This window comes from Microcebus murinus, chromosome 3, assembly GCF_040939455.1.
Source record: "Microcebus murinus isolate Inina chromosome 3, M.murinus_Inina_mat1.0, whole genome shotgun sequence".
Taxonomy (NCBI): domain Eukaryota; kingdom Metazoa; phylum Chordata; class Mammalia; order Primates; family Cheirogaleidae; genus Microcebus; species Microcebus murinus.
The window spans coordinates 75,716,086-75,743,851 of record NC_134106.1 but is presented as its reverse complement, the minus strand read 5'-3'; the positions used below and the strand labels follow the sequence as shown (position 1 = coordinate 75,743,851).

Below are 27,766 nucleotides of genomic sequence, written 5' to 3'. Positions count from 1 at the left end.
TCCCCCTGTATCCTTTCTCTCTCTTCCGTGGTGAAGAGCACCTTAAGTAGCTGTTGGCAATCATCCCAGGTGGGCTGATGCGTGAAGAGAACAGAGTCTAATAGGTTAATTAAATCTTTAGGGTTATCAGAGAAATTAGAGTTTTGGGCTTTCCAGTTATAAAGATCACTGGTGGAGAAAGGCCAATATTGGTAATTCTGTGTCCCATCTCCCCCCCGGGGTCCGACTGCTCGCAAGGGGAATGTTTTCACAGGCTCCGGGTCGGGGGTTCGACCTGTGCGCTGTCTGGTGCCATAGGCTGGCCCTTCTTCCCCTCCCACAGCACTTAGTTGGGGCGCTGTTGCCTGGGAGATCGTGGGTGCTGTCCTGGGGTTATAAGGAGGAGGGGCATCAGGCTCGGTCAGCCCAATCAAGTCTGGGTAAAGGTTGGACTCCGGGAGCACCTGGGTGGATGGGGAGTTCTGCTGTTCTTTCTTAGTACTACCTCGCATAGTGAGGACCTCGGAGCACCCCTGGGTGGATGGGGAGTCCTGCTGTTCTTTCTTAGTACTACCTCGCACAGTGAGGACCTCAGAGGAACCCCTAAAGGGTGGCACGAATGCTTGCATCCAAGGTGGGGGATCTCGCACTAAATCCTGCCAGACTATAATGTATGGAATCTGGTCTGGGTGCCCAGGGTGCCCAAAGACTTTCTCTTTTACTTTTTTTACCATGACTCTGTCAAAGGATCCCTCTCTAGGCCACCCGACATCAAACTCGGGCCATTCAACTTTACAAAGGGTGACTAGTTTGCCCCTCCTGATTTCCAGGGACAGACTACGGGCCCTTTCCCTCACGTCCTTAAAGTGGCCTGTTAGGAGAGAGAGAGGCGTTGTCATGGCTTGCCCCATGGTTGTGGCGGAGTCCTAGGGCGCGGGCCCCCCTCAGGGCTTAGGCTGGGGCAGGATTCCTCTGAATCTACTATGGGCAGGTGGCGGTACCGGCACTGGCCTAGGGCAGAGGCCTCTGGGTTGAGGATCCGACGGCAGATGACACAACAGGGACCTTTGGCCAATGCTGGTCTGCCCCGGATCGTGGCTCTAAGGTCCTCCTCTGCTCCTCTTCGCAGGTTTCCTAAATTGAAAATCTTGCTCTCGAGACCCATGCACACTCTCACTCTCCCCGGTGGTAACAAACAGTGATGACAGACAAAACGTGATGACAGACAAAACAGACAACAGAAGCTAGACAGACTACAAGAGACAATGCCCTAACCTGGTCCGGACTTCCTTTCTCCGAATTCCTCCTGGCCCCCGCCTCTGGCGGCGAGACCAGTACCGGAGTCCTCCCGGAGCCAGAGGACGTCTCCGTCTGGCTCCGACCGGCGTCCCTCCAGCGCGTCCGCCTAGGTCCTGTGCCGGCTTAGCAATCCCGGGAATCGTTCCTCGTCCTACTACACACTCGGCTAGTCCGGGTGTGGGGTCTCGCTCACTCCTCCCTCAGCTTTGTGTTCTACTCAGCGGATTGCAGGGGAGCCTTATCCCGGACGAGCCCCCAAATGTTAGGGACCAGCTTCCTGCACCCCGCCAGGCAGACGAACAAAGACACCAAGGATGCAATCACTCAAGAGGAGCTTTATTTTCTGGCTAGCCAGGGTCCAGGCCCTAGAGTGCCAGCGCAGTGGCCGCTCTTACAGGCAAGGACCCTGACCAAAGCTGGGGCTCCCCTTTTATCCCTCCACCCTCTTGAACACCCGCGCTGTACAAGCTGATTGTGCGTGTTAGTCTTTAAAATGATTGGTGGACTGGTAGCCCGCCGGCGGCAAAGGGGGCTTTCTCCCTTATCTGGCCCCATACCTATGCGTCCAGCTGCAAGCAAGCGATTCTCAGAAGCAGAAATATGCGTTTAGCCGATAGCTCTACCTTTGGGCCCCAAGCTAGCAGTTTCCAGGAGCCGATTACTCCTCCCCTGGGCCCATTTTCTGTTATCCGGGCTCGCACAAGTGAGCCAGCAGCTTTGGGGTGCAATCAGGCCCTTACACAGTGTGGGTGGCAGTGCTCGTTGCCAGTTACCCGAACAGCAGCTCCCGTTTGCTCAAGTGTCTGCATGGGCTTGCTGTTCTGCGGGTATCCTGCGGACCACGCCAAACGGAGGGGAAGAGTATTTGACGCAGGCCTGTGAGGAGATTAGCTACTTCTCCCCACGGAGCCAAGTCCCTAAGATAGGGGTCACCACAGAGGATAAGGAAATAGATAGGCAACAGGGAGAAATAAGAGAATACACAGAGACTAAGGTATAGTTTATAGTTTTATATATATAAAAAGATCAGACATAACACAGCGGGGGGTACCTAGGAGACTGGCGTATCTCTATAAACGCCAGCAATATGGTTAGATTCATACAGGTCTTTATAATCACAGACATCAATTACCAGTTGTCAGGGAAACATATTTGCATATCAGGGAATGCAGTTGCTAGGGGATACAGGTAGCGGGTTAGGGTCAAAAGTCCTCTCAAGGGGCTTCTAATCTATCTAGGTGAACAAACAGGTACAAAGTCTTTTAGGGGCCAACTTCTAAGTTCTGAGAGGTAGCTGTCACTTAACAAAGGTAAAACAAAAGAGATATAGTGACTTTATATTTCTTTGATTAGTTATAGTGGACTTAAAGGTAGACAGACAGGAGAGAGCAGGAAGCCCATCTCTAATAAACAGGTTGTTTATAACACCGGGGCGCATCTCTGGGCAAAGAGTACTCATTGTCTCCGGCTCCCATCCTGTGGGCCATATTTGGCTTGCCTGGTCTTGAAAGACACAGGGAAGCTCACAGATTTTGAGATACTGGGAAGCCTTCCTGGAAAACATCCCCACCGGAGATTTGAGAGCTCTCCCATGATAGCAGCCTCTAATAAGTGAACCATTGAGTCCACACATTCCTTCAGGGCAAAACCCTGCAAACTCCTGTTTCTGTCTTTAATATAGTAATATTGGGTTATACAATAGAATAATGATGTTATGAGCCACGTTTCATTAATTCCTCAATCATATTTTCCCAACACTGTTTTGCACGCTCTCTCGTTTAATTGCCTAACAACTGCCCTTTTTAAGTAGAAACATTATCACCATTTTAAAGGTAAAAACAGCATCATTTGCCATATATAGAAAGAAGCTCTAAAAGCAAATACCATGAAAACCAAACAGCAGGGTGACATTCTAGAAGATTCTGTGGCCAATCCAGGGTCTCTGTGGGGGCCTGAGAAAGTGTGGAGATGTGGCCCCAACAACAGCATGAGGCGTCTGCAGCCTTGCCTGCTGCTCTCGAGGTGGTGGGGACTGACTCTTCCTCCCCGGGGAGGGGCCCTGTCACTCCACATGTCTCCAATGCCTCCTCTCATCAAGCTCTTTAAGTTTTGCCAGTCCGAGGGGTCTGAGCTGGTATTTGTCGGTGTTCTTTATATTTTCAGGTACTAGTCCTATAATTGTTTCATCCTTTGCAAATGTTTTTTCCCACTCTGTGACTTGTCTTTGGAGGAATAGAAGTTTTGAGGTTTGTTTGGTTTTGTTTTTTAATGTACCCTTGGCCCTTCATATCTGTGGCTGTGGAACCCTTGTATACTGGGCCAACTGGGGAATTCGAGCATCCTGGGGCTTGGGTATCCGTGGAGGGCCTGGAACCAATCCCCCAGCATACCCAGGGAGGACTGGAGTAGAATTTGTCAGGCTTGTTCCTTACAGTTCGTATTTTATGAAATTCACCCCTATCCTAAGATCGTGGTTTTTATTGTCTCACTTAGGACTTAATCCGTTTGGAATTGAAACTTGTGTATGGTGAGGGGTGAAGATCCAATTTCATTTCTTTTAATATGGTTGGCCAATTTTCCCAGCAGCAGCCACCAAACTGTCCAGTCTTCTCCCACTGTCCCGGCACCCACTTCTAGATGCCTGGGATATTTTGGACACATGCACAGAGACCTGGTAGCGACAGTTGCTTCCTGGGAGGGCAGGTGGGTGGTTGGAGGAGAGGGATGGAAAGAAAAATCATTTCCCCCCATATACACATTTGTAACTTTTTGGTTTTATTTCAACTAATTAATAAAATAAAAAGAATGCTTTATGCAAAAAATTAAGAAGCAAATAGCTCTCTCACCACAATTTGATGCTATGTATTGCCAAGGGCACTTCCAACCTGAAATCACCTGGCTCCGTGGTGGCGGGTGTCACACCCACGCATTTGGACCTGCTGTACTAATTTGGGGGCTGGGCTCTCTCTCTGTTCTTTCTGACTTAGGGAGGGAGTGGTAAGGAGTACATTTACGCAGGTGAGTGAACAGATTGGCTGGAGTATGATGGGGACCCCCTGGGAAGCCGTCAGGCTGCTCCTGATAGAACAACTGACTTCACAGTTGCTCCCCTGAATCTTTCTTGGAGGTGGTGGTTCTTTTTTCTTTTCTTAATTTTACCACTTCATTGAGAGATAATTGGTGTATACTGCACAATTTAAAGCGTATGACTTGATGAGGGATACATCATAGAACACACCACAAAACTATCCCAAAACCACCTTTGCATCAGCTCCAACAGTTCATTTTCTTTCCCCCCCCCCAGCTCTATTAGGGTATAATGGACAAATAGAAATTATATGTATTTCAGGTGTACATGATGATTTGATATATGCATATGCTGTCAAATAATCACCACAATCAAGCTAATTAACACATCCATCACTGCACATAGGTACCTTTTTGTGTGTGCAGTAAGAACTTAGAGCCGGGCTGGGAAGCGCCGTGTTCTGAGCTGTCTCACGCCTGGTGCATGAGCCATGCTTCTTCCACGAGGCTGCCCTGCTTTCTCAAATCCCTGCTCAGCATCGTCTCTCTCTCTACCAACACTCCTTTCCTTCCCCGTGGAGATCAGCCAGAATTCCTTCTGTGCTTCTCATTCTGCCCTAGAACTTGTCCAATGTGGTGCCCACAGTCCTCTGCTCGGTGACCAGGCCCTTCCCTGCCCTTCTCTGCAGCTGTGCATTCGAGCGCTGGACCTTCTGCCCAGAATGCCGCCCGCCCTCTCCACTCACGCGCCTACACTCCAGGGTCCCACAGCCTTCCCTTCCTGCAACCCCCGGGTGGCCCTTCCCAGGCCTCTGTGGCTGTTCATTCACACAGCACTTCTCCTGAAGTAATGGTGTATTTTCCCATGGAAAAAGCCTGGGAGATTTTCAGAGGAAGTGCAATCTTGATCATCTTTTTATCATTAAGGCCTAGGGCATACATGTCTGATAAATAAGTGAATGAGTGTGTGAATGAGTGAGGGAGTCAAGGAAGGAGTGAGTAAATGAATAAATTAGTAAATGAGTAAGAGAATAAGTGAGTGAGTGAATGAGTGAGTGCATGAATGAATGAATGCATGACTGAACCAGCAAATGAATGAATGAGTATGTGAATGAGTGAGCGAGTGAATGGGCAAGTGAAGGTGAGTGTGTGAGTGAGTGAGGGTGTGAGTGAGTGATCCATCCTTCCTGGCTGTCATGGTGCCTATGCAATGGCTCTGGCACAGGACACGCAGGGGACAGATGTGAGCTGGCAACAACAATTGGCTGGCCTTGCAGACATCCATCCCCACCTTGCCTTCTTTCTTGGTTAAGATCTGGATTTTGGTCGTGTCCTGGGCCCCCATAAGCTCCATGGCACCCTCCTTCCCAGGCCCAGTGCTTCCCAACCTTCCTGAGTCAGAAGGTGTTCTTTTATTAATATAAGATTTAAAGGTTCTTTTCATGGTGGACACATGGACACCCAGGTAGATGGATGGCAGAACTCTTTGTTACTTACAGCTCCAAAGGGGAGCAGGCTGCCAGGCAGGGCCACACAGGGAGTTGCACCTGGGGACAGTGTACGGTGTACTGGAGCTGTCAGGGCAGCTGTGTATGGCCGGTGGGGTGGGCTTAGCTGGGTTTCACAGGCTCCCTGGGGATTGGATAACTTGAGTACTTTTGCATTGTAAACCCTGGGGCATAGATGGTTGTCCCTAGTTGTCTGGTACCTGGCGCTGGGCCATCAGGGCTGGTGCATGGTAGTCCAGAGTGTGGGAGCCCCAGAAGGGAAGTGGTTGGGTGTGGACTTCGTTAACTGCTCAAGAAGGTAAACTGACAGGCCTGTAACCAGGGCCTCAAAATGAGGTCAAACCAGTGTTAAAACAAAACAAAGCAAAACAAAAACGCCTCTATTACAATTGATCCCTGCATATCCTGACATCTGTTTTGAGCTTGATTATTTGAGTGGCCAGAATAGTAGAGGAGACTTTTAGAGAAAAATTTCATCGAAAACATTGCATTGTAAGCATTAAAGAGGAAGAAAGCACATAGAAGTATAAGGAGTCCTTGTAGGCCAGCCCATGACCAAGTTTCCCATTTATGTGATATTAGCCAAGAAAATGGATCTAAAAGTTTCGTGGTCTCTAATATCTTGGTGGAAATGTAAACTATGTTAAAAGTATGAGTTATATTTTTACAACAATAAAGGCTGGGTATATTTCTTGGGTCAAGGTGGCAGGTCTAGCAGTGATTGTGTTGGAGGGTATGGCCCAATGGGATAGTGAGGTCTATGATTAGTGATATTTGTTTGTAACCGAGGGAAAGGGGCTGGTAGTGGAGGTCGTGGTCACAGACTCACAGTGGTAACACCTGCAAGACTTCTCTTTAGGCCAAGGAGTGTGGAAGTGTGCGTTTTGGCAGAGAGCAAGGAATGTCACAGAGTCACGGGCTAAGCAAGCAGCAAGCTTAGGAAACATAATAGAATCCCTAGTAACAGAGGAAGAACAGCAGTAAATGTCCTGGGTCAGGGTCATCAGCACTTTGGGAGAGGTGGCCCGTGGCGCCTCCAGGCTGGGGATTTTAGGAGCAAGACCGGCAGTCAACACTAATGGTGCGTAGCTGCACCTGTTGGGCTTTTGTCATCCGATGTTGATTTTCCTCTGACATATATTATGGCCAAGGAGGGGTTGTCTGATTTTATCATTATGGGATATGGTGTTATCTTGAAATGCGAGTTTTACTTACTAAGGGGAGTATTTAAAATCTCTGTTGCTAGTAGTCTTCCTGCCTAGGGGAATGGCCCTGGGGAACTAATTCTAATTCCCTGGAGGGCAACAGAGGGGGAGTCTGGATGACTTATCCACCCTTTATTACCCAAATACTGAGGAAGGGTTTTTGTGTGGTTGAAAACTAGGCTCAGATGAGTCCCATTCATTCCAGATGGGCAGCTGTCCGGGGCTAGTGGGTGCCCGGACAGTGGGTGCCCTCTGTCAGGACTCCAGCCCTTACTAGATGGGGGCAGGATTAAAAATCCATAAAAACAAGGGGTGACATTTTTAAAGGGCTTCACATATAATGAATCTCCAGACACACGGCAGCCTTTAATACACAGGCCTTTAAATATAGGTAAGGGTGATGGGAAGGTTTTAAAAGGTCAGTGTGGGGTATGAATCGGCCAAGGGGCCTTGAATTAAGAGAGATGAAGGTCTGGGGCAAGATAAAGACACACTTGGGAGTTTATTTGTCATTAACTTAGAAAAGAGTTCTTTGAGGAGCCCCTTAGGCCTCTCAGTTAAACCGGCTGCCTGGGGCCTGGGGGTAAGTGAGAGTTTGATTGAATAGCCTTTTACAGAGCCCGGCACTGTGGAGTGAAATGAGCATCTTGGTTACTATCAGTAGAGCCTGAAGCTTGGACAGGAACAAGTGTGTCTTAGCAAGGCCTCCTATCGTGGCCTTAGTACATATGGAACATGTGCCGCCTTGATTTATATGTTGGTTATCTGTGAGGCAAGAGATTCCCAGAGTTTTCAGCCTGAAGGGGACAACTCTTGGTGACAGCCCACCAGTTTGTAAACATGTGCAGCAGGGGCCACTGGCTGATGAGGGTGTCCCGTGCTAAGACGACTGCCTGAAGCTTGGCCAACTGTGCCGACCCTTGGGTCCTGTCCTCCGTTAGGGACAACCTGGCCGAGCGATGGAAAGCAGCCACACCCCACCCAGCTCCGACATTTTTAGGAGGGTCAGCAGTGCCATCTATACAGGCTAGGAACTCTTCCTGCTGTAAGAGTGGGGTAGTGTCAAGGGATCTGGGGGAGCCAGACCCCCAGTGTCAAGGAGTGCTGCGGGGCCTCCTCCAGCACCCTGGCATCTAGCAAGGGACTGAGGGCAGGGAGGCCGCCCCTCCTGTCGGTGGAATACGCCAGGGCCCCGGGCTTGGCTCCATCCTTGGCAGCTGTGCCGAGCTCGGGCGGGGGCTGCCTTCAAGACCCAGAGAATAATGACAGCTGGCGTGGAGCCTCACAGGCTTCGCGTCTGTGGGAGCCTCTGTTTTCAGGAGAGCCTAGTGTGCGGCCAGCAATTTTTTTTTCTCTAATCGTATATGGTATGGAGCCAGGAAGGGTAGTTTTTGCATCAGAAACCCGTGGGCAAATGGCCAGGAGGCTTGAGGAGGTTGCCAAGGTGCGTACAGTGAAGAAGTCTCTGAGGGCACTAACCCGTAGTGATGGGTCTGGAGTGTGCTGTGTGACATGCAGTTTGCTGGTGACAGCAGCAAGGGACGCAGCAGCAAAGGAGACAGGCAGGCAGCTACTTCACCTGAGCAGCGACAATGAGGCCAGGTGTCATTTCTCTGCCCTGGGGGTGGCCAAACACCTTCTTCCATAGGGGTGGCTCAAAACACACAGATAAACCATAGTTCTGCCCCAAACAATAATAGGGAAACACTGATAGATGCTGAAGAAGTGCCGCAGAACAGGCCTCCCCCAAACACGAGCTGTGGCCAGAAACACACTGAATGCCTTGCCTGGGAAATGCCACTCCAGCGACCCAGCAGCTCACCTCCTGCCCTAAGGTGGGCCCCCTCCAGGGCTGGTGTCTAGGCCGGAGTTTAGCCGATTAGCACTGTTCACTTAGAATATTCCCATGCTGAGGAAATTTGGGTGGGGAGAGACGTGACAATCACTGGCAGACACAGCAGTAGGTAGCAAGGCTGAAGTGCAAGTTCAAGTGCAAGTTCGAGTTCTGTTCCCTACCCTACTCCCGGTGGTCTGGAACCAACTGCTAGGCCATCCCCAAACAAGCTGTGCAAGAGTCAGTGGCCACAGCCATGCCATCCTGCTCACAGCGCCGATTATTTTATAAGATTTAAAGGGTCTTTTGATGGGGAACACAACACAAAGACACTCAGAGAGATGAAAGGCAGAACTCTTTGTTACTTACAGAGCCAGAGGGGAGCAGGCTGCCAGGCAGGGCCACGCAGGGGGTTGCACCCGGGGACAGCGTGCCAGCACACTGGAGCTGCCAGGGCAGCTTGTGTAAGGCCAGAGGGGTGGGCTTAGCTGGGTTTCATGGGCTCCCTGTGAATTGATTAATTGAAATAATTTCGCAGGCTCAGGAGGAGAGGCGCTGTCCCTAGCAGTCTGACACTTGACCTCAGGCAATTAGGGCTGGTGCATAGTGGGCTAGAGAGACCGCCGCAGTGACAGCCGCATAGAAGAAGTGGTTGGAGCATGGACTTCATTGCTCAAGAAAGCAAACTAACCGGCCTCTAACCAGAGACTCAAAACTGGATCAAGACAATATTATTTTTTAAAATTATATTACAACAGGTGCAGGTGACAGGGGCCTCTTCTACGCCTGGGGAAGCAACAGCTCAGCACCCCTGCTCACTCCCACACGCCAAATGCCGGGTTCAGGTCAATCGTGGCGACACTATGGCCCCGACCAGTGTTAGTTCAGGCACTGGCAGGCAACACAGCCCTTGTCGATGACAGAATGCATTTGTTCGGTTTTCATTCATGTATTTATTCCACTTCCATGAGCACCTACTCTTTGCTAGGCACCATGGTGGGTGCAGGGAAGTTCACACCGAACAGAATGAAGGCCCTGCCCCATGGAGCTTGTGCTCTGGTGGGAGAGGGCTGCCTCGGTCGGCTAATCGCCTCCCACTCACCCGGATGACGAGGGAGGGAGTCTCGCCCCAGGGTCGTGGGGATGGCCCAACACACGACATGGACACACTGGACAGACGAGATGGACAGCAGTTTATTAATCACATATACTCACAGCTTGGGAGAGGAGGACTCAGGGCCAGCAGGGGCTGGGGAGGCTCTGCAGTAGTAAGAGGCTGGGGTGCCGGCTGATTCCCACCAGACGACGGGATTGGCTTGTTTGAATAGTTCTGTGGGCTGGCAGGGAGCCAAGCCCACTACTCAGGGATAGGCAGGAACTGTGCCTGCCCCTCAATAGGGAGGGTGGCGGTGGGGGAGGGGAACTTGTGGTCGGGCCATTCGAGGCCCTCCTGTTTTCACCTGATGTCAAGGCAGCACGTAATATTAATACTGGTTTTAGGCCTTATACCACAGAGGGTGCTCTTGGAATGTGGCTTTTTTCTGTCTTTGGGCTTTACTGTGTGGAGGTGTGATACTCGTTGCTGTGGCAGCCTTCCTGAGACAGTGAGAGGAAAGCCATGGAAAGGACAGGGAGGCAGATTCAGGGTTGACTAGGGTTGAGCTGCTGAATCAATCAGCCCTGGGTGTGCTGTGCCTCCAGCCTTTCTGCTCTGTGAGATATGGCACCAAGTTCCTTGTTTTTTAGGCCACTCGGGCTGGGATTACGGTCCTTGACTCAGACGCGGCCCGGGCCAGTGCTTGCACTGCACGACACTGTGCACGTCAGGGGCCCTAGCCCCCCAGCGCCAAGGAGCACAGAGCAGGGCGCCCCTCTGTCTGTGCATGTCTGTCTGCACGTCTCAGGTGCGTTCGATACAAAGAATACAAGCCCCGTTGTCTCATCAGGGAGTACTGGGGACAGGAGTCCACCAAGGGGCTGGCCAGCCCCGGAGAGCCGGGCGTGGTCCTCTCTGGAGGGACGTCTCACCTCTGACAGGACCGGAGTTCAGCAGGGCTGAGGCGGCCGTGGGCCATTCTGGCAGCAGGGGAGGTCAGAGTCAAGGACCCGTACTTGGTAGCCAGACAAGAGGAAGCTGTGGTGGGGGGACCGCCCGTCCCCTCTGCTGCTGTCACTAATGACCTGAAAACCCGAGGAATGGTCTACGTGCTGACCACTCTTAAGACAGGGAACTGGCAGGCACCGCTGTGGGTCCCGCACTGCTGTGGGCATTGCTGCAGCATTGCCTTACTGAGCCGGGAGGTCGCAAACAAAGTTTCTGACTGCCCCGATCAAAACAGGATGGAAGCAGGGCAAGTTCCAGCTGGTTAGAGCCAAGGTGGTGAGGAACACCGCCCCTCCCAGGAGTATTCCTCCCCTGGTTTCGCCCCTTGCTTAAATAGAAAGGCAACAGGAACCAGGGGGCAGTTCCCTCCTGCAGGGAGTGCCAGCCTCAACTCTGTCTGGGGAGTAGACTTTCTAACTTCCTATAGTTTCTGAATAAATCTTGCTTTCACTTTATTTTGTTGGCTTACTCCTGAATTCTTTCTTGAGTGATGTCAAGGACCCACTTGGACCTCAAGTGGCTGCCAGCATCGGGAGTCCCTTTTCTGCATCTCCAAAAGGCCAAGATGCTAGTTAGTACCCATGACCTGGGCCCCCAGGGGCCACTGCACCTGGAAGACAGGGGAGCCCCTGTAAGGGATGGCAGCCTGTCCCACGGCCGGCCAAGGGTAACTCACCTGTGGCTGGCTGGGGATTGGGGGCTTTTCCTTGCAACCTGTGACTTGCATGCAAGGTTGCTGGTACGAGGAGCTCTTTGCCAGGTTTCCAGTTGGTGGCTGCAGCCATCCGATGGGTGCTTCTGTCCTCTGAGCCCCACCTGCCCTTCTGAGGATTAGAGGATAGAAACGGCCATTTATTGAGCATGTAATAAGTGCCAAGGGCTTTTTGCCCATGATCTCTAAACCTCACAGCCATCCTCATAAACAAAGAAAGTGATGCCCAAAGAGGCTCCGTGACTTCCCTAAGCCCACACAGCAAAGAAGCGGGGGAGCCTGATTTGAGCCCAGGTCTGTCCTGGAACACAGAGCCTGCTTTTCTTTCTGGCCACCGTCATGGCCTGGGCAGCTGCATCGGTGGCAGCCCAGGCTATTACCTCATCCTGGAGCCTCAGTCCCCTAATCTGTAAAATGGGGTCACAAGAGTTGAAAAGGAGGCATCTGGTACCTGGCACAAGGCAGCCCTTGACCATTGATACCAGCCCCTCTGTGTGACCCACCTCCTGGTCAGACGGCCTCTTTTCAAATCTACCGCTATTGGCTGGAGGAAAAGGAGAAGATGCAGCTACCTACGGCATCCCGGAGTCAAGCCTAAGGTCTTTGAGAAAGTCACAGACGACACCATCATTTCACATCCCCCACTACAGGGCCCAAGGCACAGAAGTCCTCTTGCGCTCACAGCCCCCAAGTGCTGGAGCTGGAGGTATGCGGGCAGCAGGGTGCATGCGGGGTAGGGCTGCCAGCAGGCTCCAGGTTTTACAGCCTGGGAGAAACCCTGGAATGTAATCTGGGCTTTCATCACTCTGCTGCTGGAACAGGGCAGGCCCCCGCCGGCCGGCACTGGGCTGGGTTGCTGGCACCTAGGCCCCTCTGGCCCTCTGTCCCCAGCAGGAGCCTGGTGAGCCTGCAGCAGACCGACCCACTGGGGAGGAGGGGAGGCGGGCTCCGACAGCATTGGTTGGGACGCCTGGTCCAGTGGTCCCCTGGAGATGGGTGGGGTGGCATTTAGAGGGCAGGAACAGCAGGGGCCTGAGGAATGGGCCCTCAGTGGCCCTTGTGAGGTGCTGGGTCCCATAGCATGGGCTCAAGTCCATCTGTGTCACCTGGAAGCTGTCACACCCACAGCCGGAGGCTGCTCACAAGTGAAGCAGGCATCCTAGTGGTACCTCCCCAGGCGCTTGTTGGGGGTTATAGGAGCCGTTCCTATCCTGAACACGTCCCATGAGTGGCCAAGAAAGGACAGCCCAGCATTAGTTATGATCGGGGAAGGGCTTCCTCTCTCTCCTCTCTCTGTGTAATCCGCCCCAGCCTGCATTCCTACCCCTCGCCTTTCAGGAACCCTGGCCAGGACCGCCCTTTCTCTCCACCCCTCTAATCCTGCTTCTCCTGCGAGCTCCTCCATAAGCCTCTGACCAGTGGGCACCTCAGAGCACAGATCAGAGACGCTCATTTGGGACACAGCTTTGCCTGCAGTGGGAGCCCAGTACAGCTGTGTGGATTCGCAGAGGACTATTTCCTAAATGGAGGAAGCCCTCCCGTGGCCTGGGCAGCCTTCTGCACATGCTCCTGCTCTCTCTTCTTCATGCCTTGCCCGGCACCATCACCCCACGATTGCCTTCCACAAGGCCTTCAGCTATGAAGGAACTATGGACTGAATTGTGTTCTCCCAAATGCACATGTAGAAGCCCTAACCCCCAGAGTGATGGTAGTTGGAGGTGGGGCCTTTGGGAGGTAATTAAGTTTAGATGAGGTCATGAGGATGGGCCTCTCAGGATGGAATTAGTGCCCTTTTAAGAAGAGACCACGCTCCCTTTCCCTGTACCGTGTGGGGACACAGCGAGAAGGTGGCTGCCTGCAAGCCAGGAAAAGAGTCCTCACCTGGAAGCAGATCTGCTGTCATCTTGATCTTGGACTTGGCACCCTTCAGAACCATGAGGAATAAATGTCAGTTGTTTAAGCTGCCAGTCCTTGGTAGTATTTTGTTCTGGCAGTCAGAGTTGACTAAGACACAAAGTGAGAACCCACACTCTTTGATTTTAGCTGTAAAGCAGCAGCACCACCACTAAGTGCTGCGGTGTTTTTCTGTGCAGTGGCTCATGGCTAAGTCTTGATGTGGATTAGCTCACATCAGCTCTATCAGGGAAGCAATGCTGGAATGTGCCCATTATAAGGACAAGGAAACAGAGGCACAGAGAGATGCAATAACTCGCCCAGAACCACACAGCTAGAAAATGATAGAGTTGGGATTTGAACCTGGTTCTTTTGGGCTCCAGAGTCCTCGATCTTAACCACAGGGCTCTATTTTGTCCCAAGCCAGCTAAGTTGCCCCTGGGTCTCAGTAATTTAAATTTTAAAATATTTATTTATATACTCAGAGTTTGTAAAATTTACCCCAAACATAACTTTGTGAACACATCCATTGTCAGGGCTCCCTCCCAGAGCTATGGAAGGGACCTGGGTGTCCCGGAAGCAGAGGCTTGACAGCACCCACCGGAAACTTTACGAACAACTGAAGAGTAGATTTATTAAATAATAGGATACACAGTGCATCTTGAAATTATTGCCCAGAAAATGCAAATTTGGAGCAATAAATAAAAATTATGACCCCTAGTGCTAAACATGTGTTTACTTGACCAGACTTTCCCTGTTTTAATCATGTTTACTCTTTTCATTCTTTTATTCTACTTCTCTGGGTGTCAGGATCACTCTGGCTCCCTTTGAGGGAAGCCTCCTCCTTCTTTTGCTGTCCTTGAGGGCGGTTTTTGGTGCAAAAAAGGTTAGCTAGAGGTTACTTTATAATTTTAATATCCCATTCATTAAACTCATAAATTCCAAAACCTAGTTTTTAGCTAAGCATTAGTTTCAGCCAACAAAATTTCCAATCTTACATATTTTATCTTACATTTTTAGCAATTGTTTTAAGGGCATTTTAATTTCTTAATAATTAAATTCCCTTAAGCCTTTAAAATTGTATTTATAAATGTAATAGTTTCTATTTTTCTTTTATGTATTCTAATTATTTGACTTATAGAAAATCTTCCCAAATATTTAAACAACTCCTACAAATCGAATAAATTAAATCTAGAAAATCTGTGAACTGTGTTCAAATTTACAGGAAAAATTATTATTTTGCGTTTGGTTAATTTTCAAATAATTCTGCACTTCATCCTAAACCTTCCTGGGCCGTGGGGACTCAGAGACAGGGAGGAGCGGGGTGGGCAGTGCAGAGGGAAGGCTGGGAGCCGAGTGGTGACCAGGGGCCTGGGGGGCTGGCAGCCCTCTGCCAGGCTGCAGTCAGGACACAGGGCCCATGGAGAGCAGGGCACCCAGGGCTTATCACTGGCTACGGGCCAGGGAGGGGGCCTGCTTCCCTTTCAAGGTGCCACATGACTTTTTAAGGGCCTATAACAGAAACAGGTGACCTCAAGCCAAGCTGGGAAGGGGTTTCGTCTTACCTGCCTTGTAGGGATTCTGGGCTCCGTTACGGGGAAACAACTACAGTGTGTAACTACAATAACATGGGAAGATGCTCACATACACTCTGTAAATATATAAATATGAAAGGGAGCGAACCATTTTGCTTGGCATATGTGCAGTACATGCAGTTCGGTGGGGGCAACCAGAGACAGAGTCTATTGTCTCCCAGAGTCTTTTGTCTTGGGAGGGGCCGGACCCCTACAGTGTTGAAAGAGGAGGGGCCAAGTGCAACATTCGAGCAGTTGAGAAGCCTGGTTCTCAACCTGACCATCTGGGAACACCGCAGACGTTACCAGGCAGGCACACAACTGCCAGAATTAAAATGTTCTAGAATGGAGACCAGAGCGCCTGCTGCAAGGGCAGTCATCTTTCCGTGAGTGATGGCAGCACTGTGACATCAATGCCCACGTGTCTGCTGGTTGATGAGACCCAGATAGGGCCTTTGGAGATGATGCGAAGGAGCCCTGATCTAGGACACACTTGTAAGGAAGATTTTGCCAGGCTGGGAGGGGCAGCTCTCATGGGAACCCCCAAATCCGCTGTGCTTCTGGCTTTCCTCACCGTTAGCATAGCCTTCCCTGTCAAATAAACCACATTCCCAGAGAGATTCGCAGTTGTGTTTTTCTCCTGGGGCAACCACATGCAGAATTTTAATGGAGGAGATGGTGAAAATTGGTCACAAGCCTCCTAAAAGCTCACTCATATCAAAAGATGAAAGGCTGAGAGGTAGATACTAGAAAGAGCTTTTTGGGAGCCAGGAGCCATGCCCTAGGGGAGAGAGAAGGATGCAATTAATCTACTTCCTCTTTTTTATTTTTAGAGACAAGGTCTCCCTCTGTCACCCAGGTTGGAGTGCAGTGGTACAATCACAGCTCACAGCAACCTCAAACTCCTGGGCTCAAGTGATTCTCCTGCCTCAGTCTCCTGAGTAGGTGGGACTACAGGTGCATAGTACGATGGTTGGCTAATGTTTTTTATTTTTTGTAGAGATGGAGGTCTCACCATGTTGCCCAGGCTGGTCTTGAACTCCTGAGCTCAAGCAATCCTCTCACCTGGGCCTCCCAGAGTGCTGGAATGACAGGCATGAGCCACCCCACCTGGTCCAATCTACCTCATCTTAAGTAAGTTCTCAGTTATTATTATTATTATTATTATTATTTGAGACAGAGTCTCACTGTGTTGCCTGGGCTAGAGTGCCGTGGCATCAGCCTAGCTCACAGCAACCTAAAACTCCTGGGCTCAAATAATCCTCCTGACTCAGCCTCCCAAGTAGCTGGGACTATAGGCATGCACCACCACACCTGGCTAATTTTTTCTATATATATATTTTAGTTGGTCAATTAATTTCTTTCTATTTATAGTACAGATGGGGTCTCCATCTTGCTCTTGCTCAGGCTGGTTTCGAACTCCTGACCTTAATTGATCCGCCTGCCTCGGCCTCCCAGAGTGCTAGGATTATAGGAGTGAGCCACCACGTCTGGCCAAGTTCTCAGTTATTAAAGAATGATTTTGTTTTTTGGGTATGAAAAACTCTAGTTCAGTCTGAAACCAAAGCTGTGCTCTTTTATCCAATCCAAAATGTCTCCGCCCCCAGCCCCAGGCTTAGAAACCTTCAGTAGAAGGGGCAGCTTGGGGAGGGGGCTTTTCTTCCATTCAATAGCTATACTTTTGGCCCCGCCCCTCTTCCTCTGCCCAGGACCAGTGGGCAGAACAATGAAAGGAAAAGGGCGAGATCCTAGGCTGCTGGTGCTTGCTGAAGTTACCCTGCCCTGGTAGTGCCCTGGGCAGGCGCACTCTCTCCTGCCTGGTGCTTTTGTGCCATGGCTCCTTGATGGGGTTCTTCCTTGCTGGCTGTTTGTCGCTCAGCTCTGGGCTACTGGCTGTCTGTCCACCTGGGGTTCCCCTGGGTGAAGGGTCGCCTTGCTTGTCCAGGCCTTCCAGGCCCCTTGGAGATGCAGTTCACCGGGCTGACGCTGCTGCCCACTCCTGCCCCCACTCCCTCCTCCTCTGCTGTAGAGGCAGCTTGGGTGGCAGCTCTTGCTCTAAGATTTTCCCAGATTTTACAAATCTGGGGCTGGGTCCTGGCCCCCACCCTGCCCCTCCCCCTGTTCCCCTAGCCCAGGGATGCAGCCGAGTGCTCCCAGCTACTCTTCACACGCCTTCATTTAGTGTGGGCCCCCTCCTGCATCATCAGTGTGGGTGACGGACTAATAGCAGTGGCAGAACACCCCCTCCGAAAGTCCTGCGTGGCCTGAACTTCAGCACTGGGATCCTTTGGCACATCCTCCCCTCCACAGAAGTGCCAAGACCCCATTGCTATCTGTCACATTTACAAATACAGCCAGGAAGGGCACGCCAGCCCCAGGATGTTCACATTGGCCTTCCTGGGGTAGAGGAGCATTCCAAGTGATTTCTATTTTCACTTTGGGAGTCTCGGAATTTTCTAAAATATCTTTACAATTTCTCCAACTTAGCATTTCTATAATGAGATTCTTTTCCCCCAGAAAAACCAGTAACTCCCTGGAGTCAAATAAAATAAGAATGTGAATGTTTTCAAAAACATATACAGCCAGAATGACATAAATCGCAGGCGTCTGTGTGCACGCGTCTGTGCTCACACTCATGTGTAAACAGGATGCGGTGCATTTGAAGAGTGAAACTTGTCAAACTTTCCTGCCCTGCTCTGCACTATTTCCCAGGCGCCCTGCCACTAGTTTCCTTGCGTTTGCCCAGTGGTGGGCTCTGGCAGGCCATTGGAGGGTGGGTGGAGGGAAGAGCCATTGCTCTCTCTCTACTTCCGATGGGGCTACTGGCTGCAGCAGGTGGTTCTGGGCTCCAGAGTCTTGGGTGGCTCCCAGGCCATCGGTGCCACTGCAGCCAGGCCCTGCTGGGCTCTGCCGTCTGACCTATGTTGTGTCCCTCTCTTCCCCCTATTTGCTCCTGTGGCCCTTCAAACCATTTGTAACCAGGTCCCTGAATTAAATCCCTCTCTGTGAAATACCTAACATGGTTTCAGTTTTCTACACTGGCCCCCAGCAGATGCAGTTGGCCAAGCTCTTTCGGACCTCAGCCTGGCTCACTCTGCAGATGTAGCATCTTCCTCCGCCCTGCTCTGCAGCTCCTGCCTGGCCCACGTGCATTTTGCCCCTGGCTGTGTTCTCTGCCTCCCAGAGGGAACAAGTGCAGGATCACAATGGGAGCATCTGGCCTAAGGCCAGCTTGGCCCCAGCCTGCAGCAGCAAATGACCCCCTCAGGCCAGGATTCCTGGTCTCTGGTACCTAATGTCCTGTGTCCTGTGCTGTGCCTGGCACTGAGGTCCCCCAGGGGACAGGGCATGCCTGGAGGCCTGTGTGCTCGTACACCTGAGGAGCAGCCTCTCACCTGTGGCCTCAGGCCACACCCACACAACAGCCTTGACTCCAGGCTATCTGCACTGAAGGATACCTTTGGGACATTTAAACTTCTGTCTTCCAGGTAAAGAAACAAAAGTGAAACAGAAGCAGCAAGGAAAAGCGACCTGTTCAGGGTCACACAGTGACCACGGCCAGATCCCAGGCTTCGTCCCTCCTGCTCCAAAGCACTTTCATTAATCAAACAAACAAAAAAACCCCTTTATATTTAGAGATCACTGTAGACTCAAATGCAGTTGTAAGAAATAATACAGAGAGATCCCCTTTGCCCGGTTTCCTTCCTTAAAAACATCTTGCAAAACCACAGCACAATATCACAGCCAGGAATTGACACTGACGCACTCTACTGATTTGCTCGTTTCCTCATTTTTGCTAGTTTTACTAGTACTCATTTGTGTGTGCGTGTGCATATGCGTGTGTTCTATACAATTTTATCACATGTGCAGAATGGATTTACGTATTCACCACCATAGTCAAGATGCAGAAAATTTCCTTCCCCACAGGGACCCTGTGCTGCCCTTCATTGTCACCTCCACTTCCCTCCTGCCCCTCCCCCTCTCTAATCCCTGGCCCATTTTCCATTTCTATAATGCTGTCACTTCAAGAATATTATTTAGGCCGGGCGCGGTGGCTCACGCTTGTAATCCTAGCACTCTGGGAGGCCGAGGCGGGCGGATTGCTCAAGGTCAGGAGTTCAAAACCAGCCTGAGCGAGACCCCGTCTCTACTATAAAAATAGAAAGAAATTAATTGGCCAACTAATATATGTATATAAAAAATTGGCCGGGCATGGTGGCTCGTGCCTGTAGTCCCAGCAACTCGGGAGGCTGAGACAGCAGGATTGCTTGGGCCCAGGAGATTGAGGTTGCTGTGAGCTAGGCTGACGCCACGGCACTCACTCTAGCCTAGGCAAGAAAGCGAGACTCTGTCTCAAAAAAAAAAAAAAAAAGAATATTATTTAAATAGACTCATGAGTGATGTAACATTTTGGGATTGGATTTTGAAACCCAGCATAATTCTCTGGATATGCCCCCAAGTTGTATGTATCAATAGTTCATTCCTTCTGTTGCTGAGTATTATTCCATGGTATAGACGTACCACAGTGTGTTAACCAGTCACCTGTTGAAGGACATTGGGTTGTTTCCAGTTTGAGGCTCTTATGAATAAAGCTGCTATGAACATGTGTGTACCAGTTCTTGTGTGACTGTAAGCTTTCATTTCTCTGGGAGTGCAATTGCTGGGTCACATGGTAGTTGTATGTTTAGTTTTACAGAGAGCTATGCCATTTTACATTCTCACCAACAATGTGTAAGTGATCCAGTTTTTTCTCATCCTTGTCACACATGGTATTGTCATTATTTTTTAATTTAGCCATTCTGATAAGTGTGTGTGATATCTATTTGTGGTTTTAATTTACATTTTTTTCCCGGTAAATGAAGTAAAACATTTTTGAATGAGGTTATTGGCCATTTGTATATTTTTTCCCATTCTGATCCTTCGCCTACTTTTTAATCGGATTTTTGTCTTTTTATTATTGAATTGTAAGATTTATTTATTTATTTATTTATTTATCTATTTATTTATTTTTTGAGACAGAGTCTCGCTTTGTTGCCCAGGCTAGAGTGAGTGCCGTGGCATCAGCTTAGTTCACAGCAACCTTAAACTCCTGGGCTCAAGCGATCCTGCTGCCTCAGCCTCCCGAGTAGCTGAGACTACAGGTGTGCGCCACCATGCCCGGCTAGTTTTTTCTATATATTAGTTGGCCAGTTAATTTCTTTCTATTTATAGTAGAGATGGGGTCTCACTCTTACTCAGGCTGGTTTTGAACTCCTGACCTCGAACAATCCGCCTGCCTCGGCCTCCCAGAGTGCTAGGATTACAGGCGTGAGCCAGAATTCTTTTTTTTTTTTTTGAGACAAAGTCTCACTTGTTGCCCAGGCTAGAGTGAGTGCTGTGGCGTCAGCCTAGCTCACAGCAACCTCAAACTCCTGGGCTCAAGCGATCCTCCTGCCTCAGCCTCCCAAGTAGCTGGGACTACAGGCATGCGCCACCATGCCCGGCTAATTTTTTCTATATATATTAGTTGGCCAATTAATTTCTTTCTATTTATAGTAGAGACGAGGTCTCACTCTTGCTCAGGCTGGTTTCGAACTCCTGACCTTGAGCAATCTGCCCGTCTCCGCCTCCCAGAGAGCTAGGATTACAGGCGTGAGCCACCACGCCCGGCCTAGAATTCTTTATATATTATAGATATTATTAATACAAGTCCCTCATCAGATATTTGATTTGCAAATATTTTCTCCCATATTGTGAGTTGTCATTTCACTTTCTTGATGGTGTCCTTGAAGCACAAAAGCTTTTAATTTTGATGAGGTCCAGTTTATTGTTTTCTTTTGTTACTTGTGCTTTTAGTGTCATAGCTAAGAAACCATTGCCTAATCCAAAGTCACAAACATTTACTCCTATGTTTTCTCCTAAGACTTTAGTAGTTTTAACTCTAATTTTAAAGCCTTTTATCCATTTTGAATTAATTTTTGCAGCTGGTGTGAAGTAGGGCTCATCTTCATTCTTTTGCATGTAGATGGCCAATTGTCCCAGCACCCTTTGTTGAAAAGATTATTCTTTCTCCTTTGAATTGTCTTTATCCTCTTATCAAAAATCAATTGACTGTGAATGTAAGGGTTATTTCCTGGACCCTTAATTCTATTCCGTTGCTCTATATGTTTATACTTTTGCTAGTTGCATTACTGTAGGTAGCTTTGTACTAAGTTTTGAAATTAGGAAGTGTGAGAATTCTAACCTTGTCCTTCTTTTTCAAGATTGTTTGGGCTATTGTGGGTCCTTTGCATTTCCATATGAATTCCGTATGGGTCAGTTTGTCAATTTCTCTAAAAATTGCTAAGGGAATTCTGAAAGAGATTGCATTAATCTGTACATAATTTGAAGAATATAAATCTTTTTAATATTAGGTCTTAAACATGGATTTCTTTCCATCTATTTAGGAGTTTTTAAATTTCTTTCAACGATGTTTTGTGGTTTTCAATGTACAAGTCTTAAAACTTTTTTGTTAACTTAATTTCTAAGTATTTCATTCTTTGTGATGCTACTTACAGGAATTATTTTCTTAATTTTATTTTTGGATTGTTCATTGCCAATGTCTAGCCAGCAATCACTTATTTTCTTTTTTTGGCAAGCAACCTGTAGTGTATCAGCAACCACTTTTAATGGGCCCTTGATTAACATTTGGTTTCAATTGCAAACTTACTTAAGGAAACATCTTCCAACATTCTAAACTGCCTTTATACATTTAATATACTCATTTTCTTTTTAAAGTATGTCTTAAATGACAAGTGAATCTCTTAAATGAGTCTCTGTATCTAATACGCTGAATTTGAAATATGATAAACTTTACAGTCTCTTCAATGTTCGAACACTGTTTATGAACTTAGATTTCAACCTAAAACCACAAGGGTGAAGCAATTATGCAAATACATGGCGGGAGTATGAGTCCCAAATCTCTAACACATTACCCGCGTACCATTCCAAATGTGCAGATTCCTTAACACCCAGATACTAATACCTAAGCATTTCTGAACTCATGCACAATCCCTCTGAGACTTGCATGTGTGTGCCTGCTGGGAAGGGCAGTTGCTGTTCCAGTTGCCAGCAGACCTTGTGGGCAGTTCCGCTGACTCACCTAAGAAATAATCTAGAAGTCTTGATCAGTAATAGTAACCAGTTCAAGCAAGCAAACTGATACAAAATAAGTATGTCCATAAATGCAAGTCCAAGTTTCTCATTAAGTTTTTTAAAGAGACTTAATTTTGATGTCTCATATCAATTCTACGTTTAATACCTCCCCTCATTAAATCTTTATTAAATACATTTAAAATTAAATGTATATAGAAATTTAATGTGAACAGTTTTTTCACTAAGCCCCGTATACCTACCCCAGTTTATCCCAATGTGCAAAAAAATCATACCATTTTCTACAAGTTCCATGATGTGAAAAAGGTTGAGAAGGTGGTTCTACTCTGTACCAGGCCCTGGGTCTGCATTTTCTTATTTAATTCTCATACCCGAAGGGGAAGAAGGTGAGCAAATTGCTCAGGACAGAGCCTCTGACTCCTGTCCAGTTGCCTCTCAATAAATATTTGCTGATGGAAGGAATGGCCTGTATTCATCATTCACATTTTAGTGTGAATTTGTTTCTAGAGTGTGAACTAAAATGCTCACCCCCCCCCCCCCCCCCCCCCGCCCCCCAGCTGACTGAATGGACCCCCTCGTGGCCAAAGGAATATCCTAAAGCAAAATTGCCTGCCTGGAGGAGGGAGGTCAGACATGCCTTATCATGCCCTGCTCCCTTCTTGGAGACTTCCTTTGTAACCCATTAACAGGCCTAAGGGTATGCAAGACAAATCTGCACGTCCTCAATTTACGCAACAAATGGTGGCTTATATCTGGTAAACAGTTTCTGTTAAAACATTCTAAGCCTTTAGACAAAGCTTCATGTTTTTAGGCAATTACAATCCAAAGAATCTTTAAACCCACCTATAACCTGTAAGCCTCCTCCCCACTTCGAGATGTCCCACCCTTTCGGGCCAAACCAATGTATGCCTCCCACGTATTGATTGATGGCTTTACCTGTAACCTGTCTCTAAAATGTATAAAAACCAAACTGTAACCCAGCCACAACAGTCCACTTGCCCAAGGCCTCTTGGCAGTGGCTCTGTGTCATGGTCCTCAAATTTGGCTCAGAATAAATCTCTTTAAAATTATTTTGCAGAGTTTGGCTTTCTTCCGTTGACAAGAACATTATTTCAACTCTACTCATGAAATAAAAGGCAAGCGTTTCCCTCGAGCTGTACCAGGCGAGATGCCTATGAAGCTGGCTAGTTTTGGCCACAGAAGTGTTTCTAGCTGGGGCTGCGGAGAACACTGGCCTATTTCGGCACTGAAAACACAGATGCCTCGGGCCAAGGAGTCCACTGGTGGGTGTTGTGACTGCTCTTGGGCAGGAGGGAGGGCAGGAGGGAAGCCCATATAACCTTGCCCTCAGCAGTACAGGCCCTCAGGCCATCGGGCAGTCAGGCCTAGGTGTGAGTGTGGCCCCAGCAGTCACCGGCTTTGTGTGCCATGCGCTGGCTGCTCACCCCGCTGAGCCAAAGCGGCTGAGCAGCAGGGGGGGGGAGGGGCTGTGGGTGTGGGGAGCAGGTGTCCCTGCCTGGCGCATCCTGAGTCTCACCTCGTGTCCCTTCCCTCACCCTCCATGAACCCTCAGCTGAGCTAGGGCCCACGCCTCCGTCCCGGGCACCCGGTGCCTGACGCGGCTGTGCTACCCACACACCTTAGCAGCCTTCCCTGCTAAGATCCCCCAGGTCCCGGACGCCTAGGTCTGCCCCGCCACTCCCAGCTCTGGCCACCTGAAGTCGCCCGCAGACTGCACCCTCCAGCCTGCGAGCGGAACCCAGGCGCCACCCAGTGGAGCACTCGGGTAACCGAACCGAGCTCTCAACAAGGTTCTCACCTCAATCTGGCTCTCAAGTTATTTTCCTTTAAAAAGACTCAACTCTGCAGTGAAAAATAGTTCCATGATCCTAATGGCAGTGGGACTGTTTTCTCTCATGGCTGAAGGGATGTTACCTTGTGGGTTCTTGCTAGGTTTCAGGATGCAGGCCAGCAATGCTAACGCTTCCTAGGCCCCCACACCTACTTGGAGCACACTCCTACATGCACCTCTCAACTGCACCTTGGTGTAGCCCCATCTTAGTCAGCTAGGGCCCCCGTAACAAAATAACACCAGCAGGGTGGCTTAAACAACAGAAATCTGTATCTCACAGTTCTGCAGGCTGGAAGTCCAAGATCAAAACGCCGGCCAGTTCGATTCCTGGTGAAGGCTATCTTCTTGGCTTGCAGATGTCTGCCTTCTCACCAGGTCCCCACATGGTGGAGAGCGAGCTCTTGTGTCTCTTCCTGTTCTTATAAGGACCAGCGCTATTGGATTAGGGCTTCATCCCTATGACCTCATTTACCCTTAATTATTTCCTAAAAACCCTATCTCCAAATACAGTTGCATTGGGAGATAGGGCTTCAACATATGAAGTTTGGGGGTGGGACACAATTCAGTCCATAGCACCCACCTTGACATAGCTACATCTTGGAATAACTACATCTTCACCTAATAGCATCTTGACATAAGTCTCCCTTGCCGTATCTAAACCTTTGTGTAAATGCACCTTTTTCTCTGAGACAGAGTCTCACTCTGTTGCCCTGGCTATAGTGCCCTGGCATCAGCCTAGCTCACAGCAACCTCAAACTCCTGGGCTCAAGCAATCCTCCTGCCTCAGCCTCCTGAGTAGCTGGGACTATAGGCATGCGCCACCACGCCTGGGTAATTTTTCTATTTGGGGTAGAGATAGGATCTCGCTCTTGCTCAGGCTGGTCTTGAACTCCTGAGCTCGAATGATCCACCCGCCTCGGCCTCCCATAGTGCTAGAATTACAGGCATGAGCCATCGCGCCCGGCCAGTAAATGCACCTTGACATTGCTATACCTTGTTGTAATGATACCTAGTGTAACTGCACCTTGGTGTAACCTAAACTTGGCATAACCCCTTGGCAAGGTGGCATAATCCACCTTGACATAACTACACTATGATATAATGGTATAGGGATGCCCATGTATTCCAATTTATGAACAAAAATTTGAGTCTTGCAGCAATGCCATATCTTTCCAGAGTTGGAAAGTCTGCTTTTCCAGAAGGAAGCAGAAACAGCCTCCTTCACACTCTCTTTCCTGCTCTCCCTGATGCCCAAATTCAAGGCTGGGTCAGGAGATTTGGTGAAATTGGCTCTGAGAGAGTTGTTCCCTGTGCTCCCTTCCTCCTATGAGTGAGAATGTCCCTGAAACGTAAGCCCTGTGCACTCCCTGCTACTGATCTCAATATTCACTTCTTACACCAACCAATTCTCCAATTCTTGGAACAGCCTCCGCCCCATCCTGCCTCCCTTACCCGTGCCATGTGCATCTCCCAAGAGCCCTCCCCAGTAAACTTCCTGTATGCACGCAGCTCCCAGGCTCAGAGTCTGTCCTCAGAAAGTCAGTCTAAGATGGCCAGTTATATCTGACCCTTTATCAGGAAAGGAAAATGTTTCCCAGACCCCCTGCCCCATCCTACCCCGGAAGCAAACCTCTGCTTCTCTCTCAATGGCCAGAATTGAGCCCTCACTGCATGGGGATCCATCCAGGCGCAGTACTGTGTTAGCAAAGGAGAAGGCAGAAATGGGTGTCACAGATGTGTTAGGAGCAGATGTCTTAGGGAAAGTGGGACAATAGCATGCTTCAGGGACAGTTAACATTCCTGGGATGATGTTTTGCATGTTTCTATAAACTGGGCCATATTTCTTTGTTTCCTATGTTTTGGAAATCTCTCTTTATGGCTAAGGGCTGACACAAGGAAGAAAACGTGGAGAAACACTGGGGCTGGCATTTAAAAGGCTTTGATCTAAGTCTTGGTTGCACCACCATCTTCTGGATGTGACATTGCACCGTTTCCTCATGTGTGTGGTGAAGATGTGACGCTTCTGAGTGAGCACAGGAGGCAGTACCTTGGAACAGTGGAACGGGGCTGGGGAGAGCCTGGCAGGAGCGAGACAGAGCAGAGAGGACTGGGGAGCAAGGTGGAGCTCTGTGGGGGCAGGGAGGGGACAGGTGGGCTAGAGATGCCCCACCTGGCTCAGATCCCCCAATAGGTGTGGCAGGAGTGGGGTGGAATGAAGGTGGACCCGGATCCCTGGGACTCAGAAAGGGAGGTGGGACCAGTGAGTTGGATGCAGGGTGGGGGACAGAGCCAAGTGGCCCTCCAGGGGATGGAGACCCTAGATGTGGGTGCAGAAACCAATGTGTTTCCCGTTTCCTGGATGCCCCTGGCAGGTAAGTTAGAATAGAAGAGGCATCTGGGCGAGGCCTTGTCTCACCCCAGGTATTTTGCCACTAACTCCAACATTCTGTCTTTGATAAAACACACACACACACACAAGAGATAGAGGGGTTTACAATCCCGCTCCACACCTGCACAGAGAGATTAGCCCCAACATGATGCAGCCCTGTCCACTGCATCAGTGAAAGTTCATGGTGGTGAAGCCTCTGCACCGGGGTGGTCCAACATCACCATGGAAACGCCACCCCTCCCCCCAGCCCAGGAAGTGGTGGGAGCTGATGGGCAGGTGCTGTGTCAGGAATCAGGCTTGGATGGAGGAGTGTGCAGTGCTGGAGATGATGGAGGGACAGAGAGGCTCGGGGAAAGAGGACTTGTCACCTGCTGGTGTCCCAGGGAGGATTGGATCCCTCTGACTGGGTCTAGCAGCACAACTTGGGATCCGAGCCCTGCAGATTTGGGGAAGGGATTGGCAATGCTCCCTCCTGTCAAGCCAGAGCTTGCCTGTGACTCTCTGAGTACAGCATCTACATTTTACTGAGATGTGTTTCCCTTCCGATTCCTTACAGGAGGGTCAGTGATGGATTCTGGGGTGGGAGGAGGGGTGGCAGGTCCTGCTTTGGCCAACCCTAGAGGTTAGGATGTTTGTTTTTCAAATTTTACCATTTTATTGTTTTTTTCCGTCTCTTTTAAAGATCGCAGACCAGTTTTTGGCCAAAGCAGAGGCTCTGGCTGTCCTGGACCAAGCTGCAAAGCAAACTTGCTACCGGCTTGCTCAGTGGGGCATTGGGGTGTGGCTCGCAGGACCGTGTGTCCCAACGCACTGCGTCCCCAGTGCCCAGCACATGTGAGGTCCTTAGGAGATGGTCGTGGGCTGTCTTGATCTGGGTCCCCTGGAAGCCAACCCTGAGACAGGACTCAGGTGCAGGATCCAGGGAAGACCCATGGGAAGGAGGCAGGTGCAGAGCAGGGAAAGGAGAAAATCCAATAAAACCTGTGCCATGGCCACTCCTGGGGGGCCTCTCAGGAGCCTCAGGTCTTCCCTCAAGAAGATGGGAGCCTGGGGGAGACCCCGAGACCAAGAGGAGAGCTGCCCCTCTAGGCAGGACGATAGCAGCACTGCAATAGCTGCTGAGAGACGCGGTGCCCGGGGGCCTGAAGCCGAGTCCACAGCGTCTGCACAGGGCACAGGGGGCTGGCGTTTTTTGGGACCTGGGCAGGCCTTGCAGCGTGGTGGAGAGAAGTGCGGCAGGGGTGAGGCAGAGAGCCTTG

General features: G+C 49.7%; 1 protein-coding gene and 1 long non-coding RNA gene across 2 annotated transcripts in view; one reads left to right on the top strand and one right to left on the bottom strand.

Moving 5' to 3' along the window:
• LOC105859203 (uncharacterized) overlaps positions 1 to 19,737 on the top strand; it is a 36,989-nt gene extending 17,252 nt beyond the window's left edge. The window contains exons 4-5 of the long non-coding RNA XR_012918601.1: positions 16,136 to 16,269; positions 18,624 to 19,737. This is a non-coding gene — a long non-coding RNA (uncharacterized LOC105859203). The remainder of the gene's footprint in view (positions 1 to 16,135; positions 16,270 to 18,623) is intronic.
• The window catches only part of MAL (mal, T cell differentiation protein (MAL blood group)), a 279,087-nt gene that overhangs the window by 38,338 nt on the left and 212,983 nt on the right, over positions 1 to 27,766 (bottom strand). The window lies entirely within an intron of this gene.